Source organism: Dipteris shenzhenensis, chromosome 1 (assembly GCF_047967505.1).
Source record: "Dipteris shenzhenensis isolate YYH24624 ecotype China chromosome 1, Dip_SZ_1.0, whole genome shotgun sequence".
NCBI lineage: Eukaryota > Viridiplantae > Streptophyta > Polypodiopsida > Gleicheniales > Dipteridaceae > Dipteris > Dipteris shenzhenensis.
The window spans coordinates 41,762,506-41,778,797 of record NC_141596.1 but is presented as its reverse complement, the minus strand read 5'-3'; positions in this window follow the sequence as shown (position 1 = coordinate 41,778,797).

The following is a 16,292-nucleotide window of genomic DNA, read 5'->3' as shown; positions in this document are numbered from 1 at the left end:
ATGGTCATGTTTACAAAGGAAACTTTTGTTCCTTGGGGTTCTTAGTGTGTGTTGGGAGAGTATGCCTTGGTTGTTTCCTTTATCTCCAGGAAGTCCAATGGGTAAATCCAATATAGGTTGTTGGAGTCTTTTTTTGTAGATGGATCCAAGAATTGCCTTAGGTTTGGTACATTGATAAAGAGAATATCATCCATGCACCTTGCTGAGTGCCTAAAGTTTCCTAAGGCTTGTTCCTCTTTAAGGTGCCAAAGTCTCTTGGTGAAGTATTCGAACCAAAACAAGTGCAGGTTGCACCAAAGGGGGGAGCAAGCAAATCCCATGGGGATCCTTGAGATTTGTTTATATGTCATTCCCCCTAAACAAAGGTGCATATTGCAAAGGAGCCATGTATTCATTTTAATTAATTCAGGTTCTGAAGTGGATGGTGTATGCCTTGGCCTCACACTCATCACCATTTTGCATTTCCTTGTTTCTGGGGGGCAATGAATCTCTTCCCCGAACAAGAGAAGGCTAGAGATATCACTTGTTCCATTACTCAAATTAGGCCCATTTCTCCTTGTAGTGGGATGTTCTCAAAACATTTCCCAATGTCTACTGTAAATGCACATGTTATCGAGTTTGGTAGATTTATCTTCGTGTCATATACTAATTTGACGATCCAAAAGGCTTTTGATGGGACTCCAAGGTCATCCATGATCGATTCCTGTAACCTTGCATTAGCTATCATAAGGGGTTCTAAGCATGCCTAAAGTGATAAAAAAATGAATCCCACTATCTCTGAGAAGACACAAGCATGGGCATTGATTATCCATGAGTTATCCATCTAAAAGAGCTCTTATGTGCTTTGTATGTGCACATCAAGTAAGGTAGTGAAAGTCGCTCAATGTGTGGACATACCCAAAAGGCTAGAATGCCCTTGGCTAGTCGGCCTAGGGAGTCCCCATGCTCTACCTAGACAAAGTCTGGGCTGTGTAGTCTCTCATATGCTAGTGAGAAGGCAAGCTTAGTGCATACAAATGCTAGTGTGGATGCTGATTTATCTATGGAGGTGATTAGAATGCGAATGTGATCCGGTCCACTTCCTTTTGTACCCCATTTGAGCAAGAAAAGGTTAAGGGTTCCCCTTTTGGGGGGATCTTTGACTCTATCAAGTGTCTCAAGAATTCTCTTGCAAAATTTTAAAACGCTTTGTTAATTCCCGAGGGTTCCCTTCCTCCCCTTCGTCTACTAAGTTTATGAGTTGCTGCCAAGCTTGCATTATGGTATAAAGAGTGTCCAATTACAATCCTTCCCTTGGGATGTGGTTCAAGGCTTTTTGCACTTCATTACAGAGTTGCCCATTCAGAATTAGGGCAGTATCCAATGTTACCACATGGTTCCAGGTTTTGTTAATGAATCTAGCCATGTTAGGATCAAGGTAGTTACATGATATGTTCCCCTCATCTCTAAAGACCCGCCATGGTTTCATTAATTTTGCTCCTAGATTATCTTTAAAGGACCAGCTAATAGAGGCATCTCTTATATATCCATTAGCCAATTGTAAATCATGACTCAAACAAAAGTCAGAAAGTAGTTTCTTTATGGAGAAAAAATCAAGAAGGGGGTTATTAAATTCCAAAGATATTAGGAAGTTTGGGAAAATCCCAATACTTTGGGACTTTTCTTTTCAATCTAGTTACTATTGTATCTTGAGTATCAAAACTTCAAATTTGGCAAAGTTTGTTACTTTAGAATCTACTCTTCAAGACGTTTCCAATTATATGTTACATGAGGGGGATTTGACAAAATCTTAAAAGGGTTCATCGTGCCCCCATTTTAAGATCTTTGCAAAATGGGACTTGGGATTTTCCCAAATTCCCTAATATGATGTTTTAATAAATAATAAATCCTTTTCTTTTTTTCTTCATGTGGTGAGTGGTTAGGGTAAGCTCCCCATGAGGGAGGAAAACAAGGCTTTTTGAGGGGGAGTTGCATACCTGCAAGATATCAATCCTGGTCATCATATAAAAGGTGCTTAACTGGCATTTTTGCATTGCTGTCTCTGGTAAAGGACATTGTCTTGCCACCTCTCATAGTCTTTAAGGATTTTACCTGAGATTCTCCAGTGTCCAAGTGGATTGAGCTCTTTGCACTCTTTTGCCATTCAATCTGCTTCGGGGTACGTGATTGGGCTGGTTTAGCATCTTGGATCTCCCATAGCTTGCATTACCACGTGACTAGAATCTGCCTCGTTTTGAAGGGTTTATTGCTCTATGGCTGTTGCTCTCCTGCCCTCTTATAATTTTCTCCCCATATGAGCAGACCCCGGGGGATGGTTATGGGAGCAGCGATAGTGAGGGACTCTTCTCAAGGTTCTGTACTATTGTAAGCATCAACTCCCTCATGTACATGAAGGTGATGGATGCCTTCCCAAACAGTATCATATATGGGGTCTTCATAAACAGTAAAAAGGAGTTGAAGGCTACTTTCAAAGGTCTACCCGAGAAGAAGGTAACCAGATTGTTAACTGTGAACCATATGGTGCGGTCAAACCAGAGTGGTTGGGCTTTACAGTCCATTCTTTCCTCATTGCATCTGCATTTAATATATGGTCTCCCCACATTGAAAATGTCATTGACATACTTTGAGGATTTCCTTTCTAATTCGTTGATCTTGCTTTTGCATCTACCGACGAATACCCCCACTGAGGAAGGGCATCTGCCTGTTGTAAACATAGCCATAGAGAAGAAACTGGCGAGTGCATGGCTATATATAATCGGGATGTCAAAGTTTTGAGCGACTTGCTTTGCTTCCAATTTGATGTTCCTAGTAGACTGTATGAGATCCATGAGAAATAGCCACGTGTCAATGTGGAATGGGACTAGAAGGTTCATGTCATGCAGGTCCCAGACCTTGCTGTCATGTGCCATGAGTTTTGCTTCCAAAACTCTGGGTGGGAAGAAGGGGTTCATATACATGGGGCCTGAGCTCTTGCTGGTAGTTGTCACTAGGGTCACCATTAGATCTGAGAAGATCTTGTTCTGCTGGTCATCTTGAGAAAGTCCCTCCATATTGCAGAAATTGTGTTGGGCAGGGGAAGAGAGCATATTTTGTGAGGGAATGAAACACTTCAGTCCCATATTTTTTGCAGATGCTGGACTGACATAGGGATTCAGACTAAAGCTCAAAAATAAGTTCCTCATAGTGCCCGAGGATGATGTCAATTGCTTAGTAAAGCTAATAGAATAGCCTCTCCTAGTTGTGACTTTGAATGATGTACATATAATTAACTTGGAGAGGGTAGTACTTGGGCAAAAAGACTTTAATATGATGATTTTTTTCAAGGACTTCAAAAGCAAGTCGCTAGCATCATAATTTAGGTCCTAACTAGCATTAAGTAGAATATGACGGTCCACATCTTCCACACATGAAAAGAAACACACTTTATAGCCTTCCATGAAATTATAGATATCTCCCATACACTTAGGAGATAGTAATATTCTTTGTAATTCTCTCTTCCTCTTCATCTTGTTCCACTGGTTGCCAAAGTATACTTGGAAAGATCTATAGTTTCATTAAAGGCTAGCACACAACACATGCTTCTATGAAATTATATATCTCCTGTACACTTAGGAGATAGTAATATTCTTTGTAATCCTCTCTTCCTCTTGATCTTGTTCCACTGGCTACCGAAGTGTACTTGGAAAGATTTATAATTTCATCAAAAGCTAGCACATAACACAGGCTTCCATGAAATTATAGATCTCTGATATGAGAAAGAATGTAAGATCATGCTAAACCTAGTGCACACAAGATCAAAAAAAGAACTAAGGAGGCTCAAAGAACACTAAATAAGACATGAGAGGGAGATAGCAAATCTATATCTCTTGTAATATGTGTTCTCAACAATACATGATAGGCTTCTTATATAGAGAGAGCCTTTAGAATAGTCAAACCATGTGGGATCCTCTCATCCACATCTCTCCTTGTGGATATCCTCAATCCACATCTCCACATCATGTAGTCCACATCTTAGGGTGGCTACTTTAATACATTCCTTATCATATACCTTTGCCCTTTAATCTATGTGCTGATGGCCCCATATCTCAACACCTCCCCTTGGTGCCATGATCCTTTGGCTACTATAAGGTGGTCAGATGTAAGTTACATTCCATCACCTCCCCTTAGTGCATTCATTGCTACTTAAGGTGGTCAAGTGTGGCTTTGACATGTCAATACCTCCCCTGGGTGCTTTCATATGGGCTGTAGGTCGAAAGGATGTTGCTTCTCAATGCTTGATGTCGATGGCGTTCGTTTCTTCGCTTGATGTAGCTTGATGCATGATGCTTTGTTCTTCCATGTGCCTTGATGCTTTATGTGTGGATGCCATGCTTCGTGCTATGGTCATCTCATGCACTTGTGCTTTTGGCATGCTTATGACATCAATGTGTGCATTCATGCTTTGCTTTATCATTTATTGCAAAGGTCTTACCAATTGATTTCTTTCAATATTGGTGGTGTCTAATTGCATACAATGATTCTGACTTGACAGGCACGTAGAGCTCAAAAACACGATCACTTTTCCTTTTTGGAGTGTGTGCAAATTCTTCCTCGATTGGAAGTTATGCCTTGTCGAAGTTTTTGTGAAGAAGAAGGAGCCTTGATGATGTGGCTTGGCTGTTCACATGATGCACTCACACTATGCTTAGTAAAAGGTTTTTGTACTTAGGTGGCCCTTAACTAATCCTACCCCTAACCATAAGCCTTAACCATGGTTCAAGTTCGATCTGCCACGTGGCAAAAAATTGACCATTACATGGCTAACCAAACCTAGAGATTGACTACACCCTAATCATTCTATGTGCCACGTGTAGCCCTTAGCCAAAACTGTGACCAAATCTCTGCAAACAATCTGTCATCCTCATCGCAAGAAGAAATCATTGGCATTCCTTATCGCAAGAACAAGAAGAAGTCTTCTCGCTGTTGTCCGAGTCGGGGATGTGTGCGTGCTATCGCGTGAGTTGCTTGAGCAATTGTCGATCGATGGAGATGAGGAGATAGTCATCGCATTTGCAGTTGGGTTGCCTGGCTGTAAGTTACTGGTCATCAATGGATGGGCCGTGTAGAGGCTGTACAGAGAGTTCCAACGGTGCTTGGTCATCTCTACAGTGCAATCGATCTTGGATATATCGAAGAATTCAACCAGAGTCTGTGTATGTGTGAAATCAATATGGTGCTTTGTTGTGAATTTCGGAGAGAGGAAGAGCGAGTGCAAGCCACTTGTAGAGGGAGGCAGATGAAGCAGCATTCGCTCAGGGGATGAATCTAATTATTATGATTGGGCATTGGTGTTGTTTTCGATATGGATAAGGATCCCGCCAAACCCTCAATGAAATCACGCAAACCGGAGCTTGCCATATCTAGGAAGCGCGCTTAGCTTGGCTGCTTTGTGTTTTGGAGCTTTGAGCTATCGTCAGTCAAGGTCGCGTCTAGAGAGGGGTGATCTTGCAGGAGCAGTGTTAAAGGACGCGGGAGACTGGAGACTGGGAGCGCTATTGGAGAGGCATCAAAGGTAATTAGGCGAGGCTGGCTTTTGGTCGAGTCAGTTGTAGTAGTCACTGCTTGGTGTAGATGTTGCTAGTTGTTGCTGGCATTGCTTAGCTGCGTATGCTAGGTCGTTTTGGAGATGGAGAATCCTTAGAGCCTTAGATCTACAACAAGGTCGAAAACCTTTGAAGTTGCACTTCCTGTCTCTCTCTCTCTTGCAACAAGGAGAATATAGATGCTCTCTCTCCCAAACATAATTCTATCACAGAAATGAAGGAGCATATCTCTCTCTTTCTCACGTGAATGGAAATATCTTAAATGGATGGAAATTCTATTGAGCAAATGGAAATTGTCTCAAGAAGATGGATTTCTCTCACTCTTTCTCTCAATGAATTCTCACAAGAATCTCGAGATCTAAAACTAATCCTACATTTTGAAACTAATCTAGGAATGGAAGCAATCCTAGTGAACTACTAATGAGCTAAACTAGGAGAGCTAAACCTATGCTCTGATACCATGAGAAAGAATGCAAGATCGTGCGAAACCTAGTGCACACAAGATCAACAGAAGAACTAAGGAGGCTCAAAGCACACTAAATAAGACATGAGAGGGAGATAGCAAATCTATATCTCTTGCAATATGTGTTCTCAATAATACATGATAGGCTTCTTATATAGAGAGAGCCTTTAGAATAGTCAAACCATGTGGGATCCTCTCATCCACATCTCTCCTTGTGGATATCCTCAATCCACATCTCCACATCATGTAGTCCACATCTTAGGGTGGCTACTTTAATACATTCCTTATCACATACCTTTGCCCTTTAATCTATGTGTTGATGGCACCATATCTCAACACGATGATACACTTAGGAGATAGTAATATTCTTTGTTATCCTCTCTTCCTCTTGATCTTGTTCCACTGGCTACCGAAGTGTACTTGGAAAGATCTACAATTTCATAAAAGGCTAGCACACAACACACGCAATTTGCCAATGTGGCTAGATTGTGGGTTTCTTTTCATGTGCCACGAGGATTGGGACTATAGACAACAGGGCAAATGAGGAGACAAAGATGAAGATGCCCAACATAGTGAAGAGGAGACAAAGCCTTTAGGATAGTGGGTAATGATATATGCTATGTAGCACACATACAAAAATGCGGAACTATGCATGCTATGTAGCTCACTGTTTGTGCTATTCCAAGCATGAAATCAACTATATAGCACACAGTTTCAGGATATATGCTATGTGGAACTATGCATGCTATATAGCTTACCGTTTACGCTATTCCAAGCATGGGATCAACTATATAGCACACAGTTTGGGTATATATAGACGTAGCACACCATGAATGCTATATAGCACATTGTGTGTGCTATACAACCAATAGAATATGCTATGTAGCACACAGACATAGATGTGCAACTATGCATGCTATATAGCTCACAGTTTGTGCTATTCCAAGCATGGGATCAACTATATAGGTCACAGTTTCAGTATATATAGTCGTGGCACACCATGAATGATATATAGCACATTGTGTGTGCTATACACCCGACAGAATGCGCTGTGTAGCTATATAGTAGATAGTTTGAGTATACATACTTGTGGCATACGAGGTATACTATATTGCACATTGTGTGCTATACAGCCCACAGAATGTGCTATGTAGCACATAGACAAAGATGTGGAACTTTGTATGCTATATAGCTCCCTTTTTCTTCTATCCAACCCACAGAATCAACTATATAGCACATAGTTTGAGTATACATAGTCGTGGCACACCAGATGTACTATATGACACATTATGTGTGCTATACAGCCCACAAAATATGCTATGTATAGTACATAGACAAATATGTGAAACTTTGCATCCTATATAGCTCACTATTTGTGCTATTCAAACCATGGTAGCAACTATATAGCACATAGTTTGAGTATACACAGTCCTAGCACACTAGGTATGCTATATAGCAAATTGTGTATGCTATACAACCCACAGAATATGCTATGTAGTACACAGACAAAGTTGTGGAGATTTTCATGCCATATAGCTCAAACAATGAGCTATTCAAAACCATGAAATCAGCTATATAGCATACATAATAGTATACACAGTCATGGCACACCAGGTCTGCTATATAGCACATTGTGTGTGCTATACACCCCACACAATATGCTATGTAGCACATAGACAAACATGTGGAACTTTGCATGCTATATAGCTCAATGTTTGTGCTATTCAAACCACAATACCAACTATATAGCACATAGTTTCAGTATACATAGTCGTGGCACACCAGGTATGCTATATAGCAAATTGTCTGTGCTATACAGCCCATAGAATATGCTATCTAGTACACAAACAAAGCTGTGGAACTTTTCATGCCATATAGCTCAAACAATGAGCTATTCAAACCACATAATCAGCTATATATCACACAGTTTTAATAGTATACATAGTTGGTACACCAGGTCTGCTGTATAGCACATTGTGTGTGCTATAATTGTGTGTGCTATACACCCCACAAAATATGCTATGTAGCACATAGAGAAAGATGTGGAACTTTGCATGCTATATAGCTCATTGTTTATGCTATTCAAACCACAGATGCAACCATAGTAGCAACTATATAGCACATCGTTTGAGTATACATAGTCGTGGCACACTAGGTATTCTATATAGCAAATTGTGTGTGCTATACATCCCATAGAATATGCTATGTAGCACATAGATAAAGCTGTGGAACTTTTCATGCCATAGAGCGCAAACAATGAGCTATTCAAACCATGGAATCAGTTAGATAGCACACAATTTTAGTAGTATACATAGTTGTGGCACATTAGGTCTACTATATAGCACATTGTATGTGATATATACCCCATAAAATATGCTATGTAGCACACTATTTGAGTGTACACATAGATGTGGAACTATGTATGCTATATAGCACACTGTTTGTGCTATTTAAACAATGAAATCAGCTATAAAGCAGACAATTTCATTACACATAGATATGGCATATAGCACACCATGTATAATGTTTGACATTTACACACCAGGTATGATATGTGCCTCACGTTGTCTGTGCTATGAATAGTACACTGATTGTATAGTGCCCTAGTATGCTAAACAACACACTATGCATGCTATGTGGTAGATTGTGCATGCTATGAAGTATTTATTTACAACCCATTTTATTGCTATGTAGCAGACCTATATACATGCTATCCATATAACACATTAATGCACCATTTCTTCCCAAGAAGCATTTTGAAAATTGCTATAGAGCACACAACCACAACTCACAGCAAACAATATGTATAGAAACAAATCTTACCTGAGAATTATCAAGGAAATGTATTGGGTGCTTCTAATCTTCATTTTTTGCAATTCAATGACGACAAATGTCCTTCTTGTTTGGTGTTACCCTTGTTTGTTCTATCCAAAATTTGATGACGAGTTCCCTTACTTCAAAGCTCAACACATCATTACAAGATTTTCATTTGCAAAGATCGAAAGACAACTTTCTTCCATCCTCATCATTTGAAAACCTGTTAAGTGGTGAGTATAAATTCCTAGGGTGTATGTTCAGCACTCTTGAAGCTCTTGGAATAGAAATTTCATCCTCATTTCATGATGCCACTACCATGGTTTGTATGCTTCGCTTAACAAATAGTTTTGTGTCTGATTTGGGATTCTTTAGTTCTTGTAAGGACCTCTTTAATGCGGATAGAGCTTTAGAATTATCGTGTTGGTCACCAAGACATTTCAAAATGCATTCATCATTCATCACTAATTGAATGATTTTTGACCTGTCTTCCCTACCAAAATCAAGTGACAACTACAAATTATTGACTATTTCGCCTGCAGTCTCTTTCTTCTTTGCTTCAATGTCCATTGAATGTCATTGGTTTGTGCTGCTAGTTTTCTTTTCCTTTGCTCCCGTCTCTTGTTAGCTTCATATTTTCATATAATCTATGATTTCTCTTGAGATATCTTTAACAACTTGGCTCTAATTGCAATGAACAATATACGTTAGAATATTACCAGGTTCCATAAACCATGTGAGTTACAGATGTGCATGCAAGAATAGATGCAGAAGACTGGGAGAGAGAGTAAGATACCGTAAAATCTTCCACATTACATATTAGAAACTATGCATACCTCGTCAACGAGGCCATGGTTGTAGGGAAGATTAACAGGTGGTTCCATATTGTGCTTGGGCAGAGAAGAGGATGTGCAGACAAGAAGCATAGAAGACTAATGTCGAGGATTAGAGAGAGACAACAAGAGAGATAAGATGTAAGATTGTAGCACATTCAAATTGTGAGAAAAACAAAAACACTGCGGGAGAACTGAGAAAAGACTGGGTGTATCCCGTTGACACGGTTTGCAGTTATAGTAGATGCCCACGTTCTGGTTGCATGTAATAGAATTTCTCTAAAAAAATATCCTTTGCTTTTGTGCTTTCATAACTCGTGTCCGCCAGGACACAACTATTTTGGACACCTTACTTTGCTCCAACCCTCCCAACACTTGTCAAGAACATGACAATCCAAGGGAACAAAGAAACTCATCCCCTCGGGGACCCTTATAGTTTTTGGATGTGTTTACACTTTACTACTTTGTACGAATGCTTTGGTATTACTTCTAAGACCCTTTGATTAATCATGGTTCCTCTTTTCTAAAAGGGTCATGGGAAGTATTAGGAATTTGGAAAAATAAACGAGACATGTATCTTTGGATTTGTCAACACTTTGATAAACATTGTAAACATTATTGCCAGGATGTTGAAGAAATGTTATGCTTGATTAGCCTTTACTGGGCTTAGACCTAGACTAATAACTTGACATATCATCATTTATGGATTTATAATGGAAATATAGGGAGCCATGGGACCATGAGAACTATGCATTGGGTGGAATTCTGTTACTATGGATTGTTAGCCTTCTCACTATTAGGATTTGGGAGGGTATGATGACCATTAAGATTATGTGATTAGCATAAAATTTTTACTATGGACTATCCTTTAGTACAAGTATATGTAGTAAGATGAGCATATACCCCCATGTCCCTAGACAGTATGAAGGCCTATTACTTTTGGACCACCATGCCCATCACTGATGTTTCATGCTGGGAAAGAGAAGGATATGCACTACATGCATTAAAGGATGGACAACTGGCCTTGTTGAAGGTAGCTTGAGTAAGATTTTTTCACACATGTGGGGAAAAGAGGGCTATGATATTAATGACTTTGATGTATAAGTGACACATTGATACAGCTTCCAAAAGGGCAACCCATCTATCAAGATTTCCCATTACTCCTTTTGCAAGACAAAGGAGGTGAAACTTGAAAGGTTTAGAGAGAGAAAGGAATGGACGACAAGAATAAGGAGGCCTAGAATTATGGTCACAAGTTGCAACAGTTCAAGAGATCTTGCACATAGTCCAAGAGCTACCTTCACGAGGAGCCTGAGTGATTTAAAAGCTGAGCAGGAGTGCTGATCACCGTCCCAGCTAGGTTCCTTCTCTTTAAAAAAGGATTTACTACTCGTAGTCATTGCCACCATTCATTTTGTAGTGTTTCCTTTCACTTCAATGTTTTGAAGCTAGAACGATATGCAGTGTTTTCGCAAAATGATCCACTCCATCATCTGCCTTGCACCATGAAACTCCTCTTCTATATATGATGTGTATGATGTACTTTCCTCAGCTTGGTTGACGGAGCATGCAAAAGTCTAACGTGAGCTCTAAGGCACAAGAGGTACTTAGTAGCTTGGAGCTTTCAATTTGTTGCTATGCTCTTACTCTTGCTTTACGTAATGGACATTTTTCTCATTATTGATCCCACTATGCTCCAATCCTAAGATTGGAGATATGGGAAGGGAGCATAAGAGACCACATCATCACAAAAGGAAGAATTGATTTACTTGGAGCTAGCCCACAAGGAGAATACTCAGGTGAGTCAGCTTACCTTCAATGCATGGATGACACAAAATGAGACTAGAATGCTTTTGCCACCCCTTAGCATTGGAGCACTATGACATATTTACCTATTTTTTTGTACATTACTATTTTGATGAATTAGATAGCTAATAGGAATGTACCACTTCAGAATGGGTCCCATGACCTTTGAAACCATAAAGCTTTTACGTGGATGGATATATACCTTTTAGAAAATGGATATTATGAATTCAACAATCCTTGTGCATTTTATGGAAGAATGAAGATTATGATTACATTGCCTTGGGGTGCTTAACCAGGATGTTAGTAGTACTATGACAATAGGCAACACACACCCTTATGAGTAGGATGGGGTGACAAAGACCCTAACTATAGCATACTCGCATGCTTCCTTGTTTGGTATCCTCTTGGCGGATGGGTTGCTTTTAAATTTATTATTTTGGGTATATTTTAACATTGTAAACACCATGCTTGGATTTGTATACCCCCCTCTAGATGTTATTTTAGTATGTCATACATCCATCGACCACATATGAACAAGCTAAATGGCTTCGATGGGAATGTGGACCCATTACACTTGTACCCTTCTATACTACTTCGTCGTTTGTGACCTCTAAGGCCAAATTCTTTGGCACAACTAGAATCGGAATTTAATTTACACTATCATTGTATGAAAACAGTGCCCACCCACACACAAGGGGGACTACTGCCCTCCTGGTGTGGTGGTATGGATGGCTTGCTGTAGGGTGTGGTTTGGTGGGCTACGCACACACACATGAATACTTTCCTTGAACCCCCTTGATATTATTACAGTAGAGGTCTATGAGAACCATGGTAAGTTGAACCATGGTTAATATGAGGACCATGATCAGTTAGAGGCTCATATGATTAGACGATATAGACTACTAAGCCACATTAATCATTTGGAGAGTATTATAGTATAAGTAGATATGGAATTTGCAGGATGTGGCAATGTAAAGGATCCCTTCCAACACTTGTCAAGAACATGACAAGTCCAAGGGAACAAAGAAACTCATCCCTCAGGGACCCTTATAGTTTTTGGATGTGTTTACACTTTGCTTATGTGTATGAATGCTTAATTGTCAAACTCTCCTATTCTAGCCTCTCTGCAGATCACAGGAGCAGCACCATGATTCTCCTCCCAGGCAATTCTTGCTAAGGCTCACAAGCGAGACAGAGATCTACGTTACCAAAAATTACATGAATCATTCTCTTCTCTTCTCTCTCTAGCCTTAGCAAACCCCAAATCCCTAGATAGATCTAGATGCCACATGTCATCTATATAGGGCCTTCCTAATGCAACATTTCACCCCTCTCTTGGGATGCATTAAATTCCTTGCCCCTAGGCACAATCTTAGCACTAGGCCCTTGGTCTTAGATCTATCTAGTCTGGTGCTATCAGCCCTCACCTAGGACCTTGACATTAAATCCCTCCCGATCATTTACATGAAGCGCAAACACATATATTACAAAGATAGATCCTATAAGGGAAATGTCGACTGATTCTTCCGAGGTCATGCTACCTCGGCTAGAGCGTAACATTCCTTCCCTCTTCAGACATCAGCGTCCTCGATGATAAAGTCTGGGAACACTCTCCGCAACTAATATACGGATTCCCAGGTAGCTTCGGATAGAGGCTGACCATGCCATGCAACCAACACCATGGGTATCTTTCGATTTCGTATTTGCATTATTCCTCGGTCTAGGATTCTTGTTGGTTTGCGCCTTGCAATATCCTCTATCTCCTGAAACAAAACCACACCTTCGATTAGTGAGTCACCTGTATGTAAAAATTTCTTTAAGCGTGAAACATGAAAAACCGGCCCACAGTATCGAGTTGATAACTTAGCACACTCTCCTGAAGTCAACGACTTCGAGTGCGAAGGAATTCTGTGAAAAACTTTTTCTCCTTCTTCAAATACTCTTATAGACCGATTTTCATCCACATACACCTTGGCTCTATCCATAGCCTGGCGGATATTAGCTCTCGCAAGTGCTAGCATCTCCCGCATCTGAACTACAAAGTTCGCGGCACTAGGCACTTTCTGAGTTACTCCAACTATAGTCGGATTGGCTGGTCTATAACCATAGTTCAGCTCAAACGGACTGAACCCAGTAGATGAATGTTTCCTATCATTGTAGGCAAACTCCAACAATGGCAACCACTTGTCCCATGTATGTTGCCTCAATGACACATATGCCCTCAGCATATCCTCTAAAGTCTGGTTGACTCTCTCCATCTGACCATCCGTCTCAGGATGATCCCCACTACTCATTCCCAACTCAGTCCTTAGTGTCTCAAATACCGCTGTCCAAAAATGACCGGTAAATCTGACATCTCGGTCTGACACTATGGATCTAGGTAATCCATGCAGACGAAATATATGTCTAATGAACAAATCTGCCACTTGCGGGGCACTAACAGACTCTCTAGTCGGAATGAAGTGAGCCATCTTGGTTAGACGATCAACCACCACAAGGATAGAATTATATCCTCCTTGTGTTGCAGGTAGCCCTACAATAAAATCCATGGAAATGCTCTCCCACTTAATTAGTGGTATTTCCAAGGGCTGTAAAAGTCCGGGTGGCTTCACCCGCTCGGCCTTACTTACTTGACACGAGAAACACCGTGTCACATACTCATGAATATGCTTTTTCATCTTTGGCCAAAAGAAATCTCGCTTCACGAGATCATATGTCTTCTCGACTCCTGGATGTCCTGCACACGGGCTATCATGGCATTGTCGAATGACTCTCTGCCTGAGATCATTCTGACCAGGTACTACAACCTTGCCATTTCTAACTAGCATACCATCCCTTATGGTATATCTTGCATAAGTTTGGCCTTTTTTGGATGCCAGGTCATCCTTTTCACTTTCCCCGGGTTTTAACACATGAGCTTTAGGCCATAAGCTCTGGACAAACTCGTCCACCTTCTGAGTTTCTCTGATCTCCGTCATTAGAGCACTCTCTAATACCGTGAAACTCAGGTTGTGCATAATGCGAGACAACGCATCAGCTACCTTATTGTCTTTTCCTCTTCGGTACCGAATCGTTAGATTAAACTCCTGCATGAGCTCTGCCCACCTAGCTTGGCGGCCCCTCAAGTCAGGTTGTTTACAAAAATGTTTCAGAGTATCATGATCTACATCCACATAAAACTCTGAACCATACAGGTAATGCCTCCATGTTTTCAAAGCATGGATAACTGCATACAACTCCAATTCATGAGTTGGCCAATTCCTTTGAGAGGGAGAAAGCTTCTTGCTTTCAAAGGCTACTGGCCTTCCCTCTTGAAGGAGGACTGCTCCTACCGCAATGCCGCTTGCATTGGTTTCTAGGAACAACGGTTTCTGGGGATCAACTATTTTTAACACCGGTCCTGAGACCACAGCTTGTTTTATGGTGTTAAAACTTTCCTGTTGATTCTGTCCCCAAACAAAAGGTACTTTATTTGAGGTCAGATCAGTCAATGGCGATACTATTCCGGAATATCCTTTGATATGCCTTCTATAAAACTAGACAAATCCCAAGAATGATCGCAACACGTGGTCAGACTCTGAGGGATTGGCCAAGTTAGTATCACAGCCACTTTCTTTGGATCCATTTCTACCCCCTGTGGAGTAATTATGAACCCTAAATATTCAAGCCTAACCATACACAGCATAGTTTTCTTTTTATTCACATAAAGATTCACATAAAGACTGGCTTTCCTCAAAGTACTGAACACTATCCTTAAGTGTTCACGATGTTCAGTAACACTTTTACTGAATATCAGGATGTCGTCAATGAAATGTACTACGAACTTTCCGATATACGGACGTAGTAAATCGTTCATAAGCATGACGAAGGTCGCTGGAGCATTGGTAAGTCCGAAGGGCATTACCAAAAACTCATAATGACCAAACCTGCTCCTGAAAGCGGTTTTATGCACATCCTCGGCTCTACTAATCCGGATTTGATGATAGCCGCACTTAAGATCTATCTTACTGAAAATCACGGCTCCATGTAATGCATCTAGCAAATCATCAATCCGAGCCATCGGATACCTGTGCTTAACAGTGATATTATTCAATGCTCTGTAATCTATACAGAGGAATCTATACAGAGGCGAAACGTATCATCCTTTTTCCTCTTTAATATCACTGGCGAAGCAAAAGGTGAGAAACTTGGTTGAATCTGCCCCAACTTGAGGTATTCTTCCAGTTGCCTACGCACCTCCGCTCCTTCAGTAAAACTCATTCTATAGGGAGGTCTATTTACAGGTTCTGCCCCCGGGATCAGTTCAATCTTATGCTGAACTTTCCGCTCTGGAGGTAACCCATAAGGTAGTTCATCCCTTAAACATTCAGAGAACTCCTCTGTTATAAGATTAGCCAGCTTGGCCATCTCACCACTTTGCGTAACATCAGTGCTAGTCGAAGAATCATTCACCGACTCTACCGATGCTGTGCAAAGGTACAAAAACTCTACTTGAGCCTTTCTGATTTCCATCACGGAAACCAATGGTCCTTGAGGTATATCTTTTTCGCCTCGCAAGACATAAAGCACATCATTCATCTTGAATTGATATACGTGCTTTTTCCAATCAATGGCTGGATTCTTCCTAGAATGCCACGCCATTCCCAGGGCTATATCCACATGAGCAAGCTTGGTCATTTCAAAATCAAGCTTCTTAGCATAGTCCTGAATCCGAAGCTCCAACTGGGTAACCCTTTGGTCCCATACTTCAGTTGAACTTCCATCTGCCATCCTGACTGTGTATGCATAGTCAGA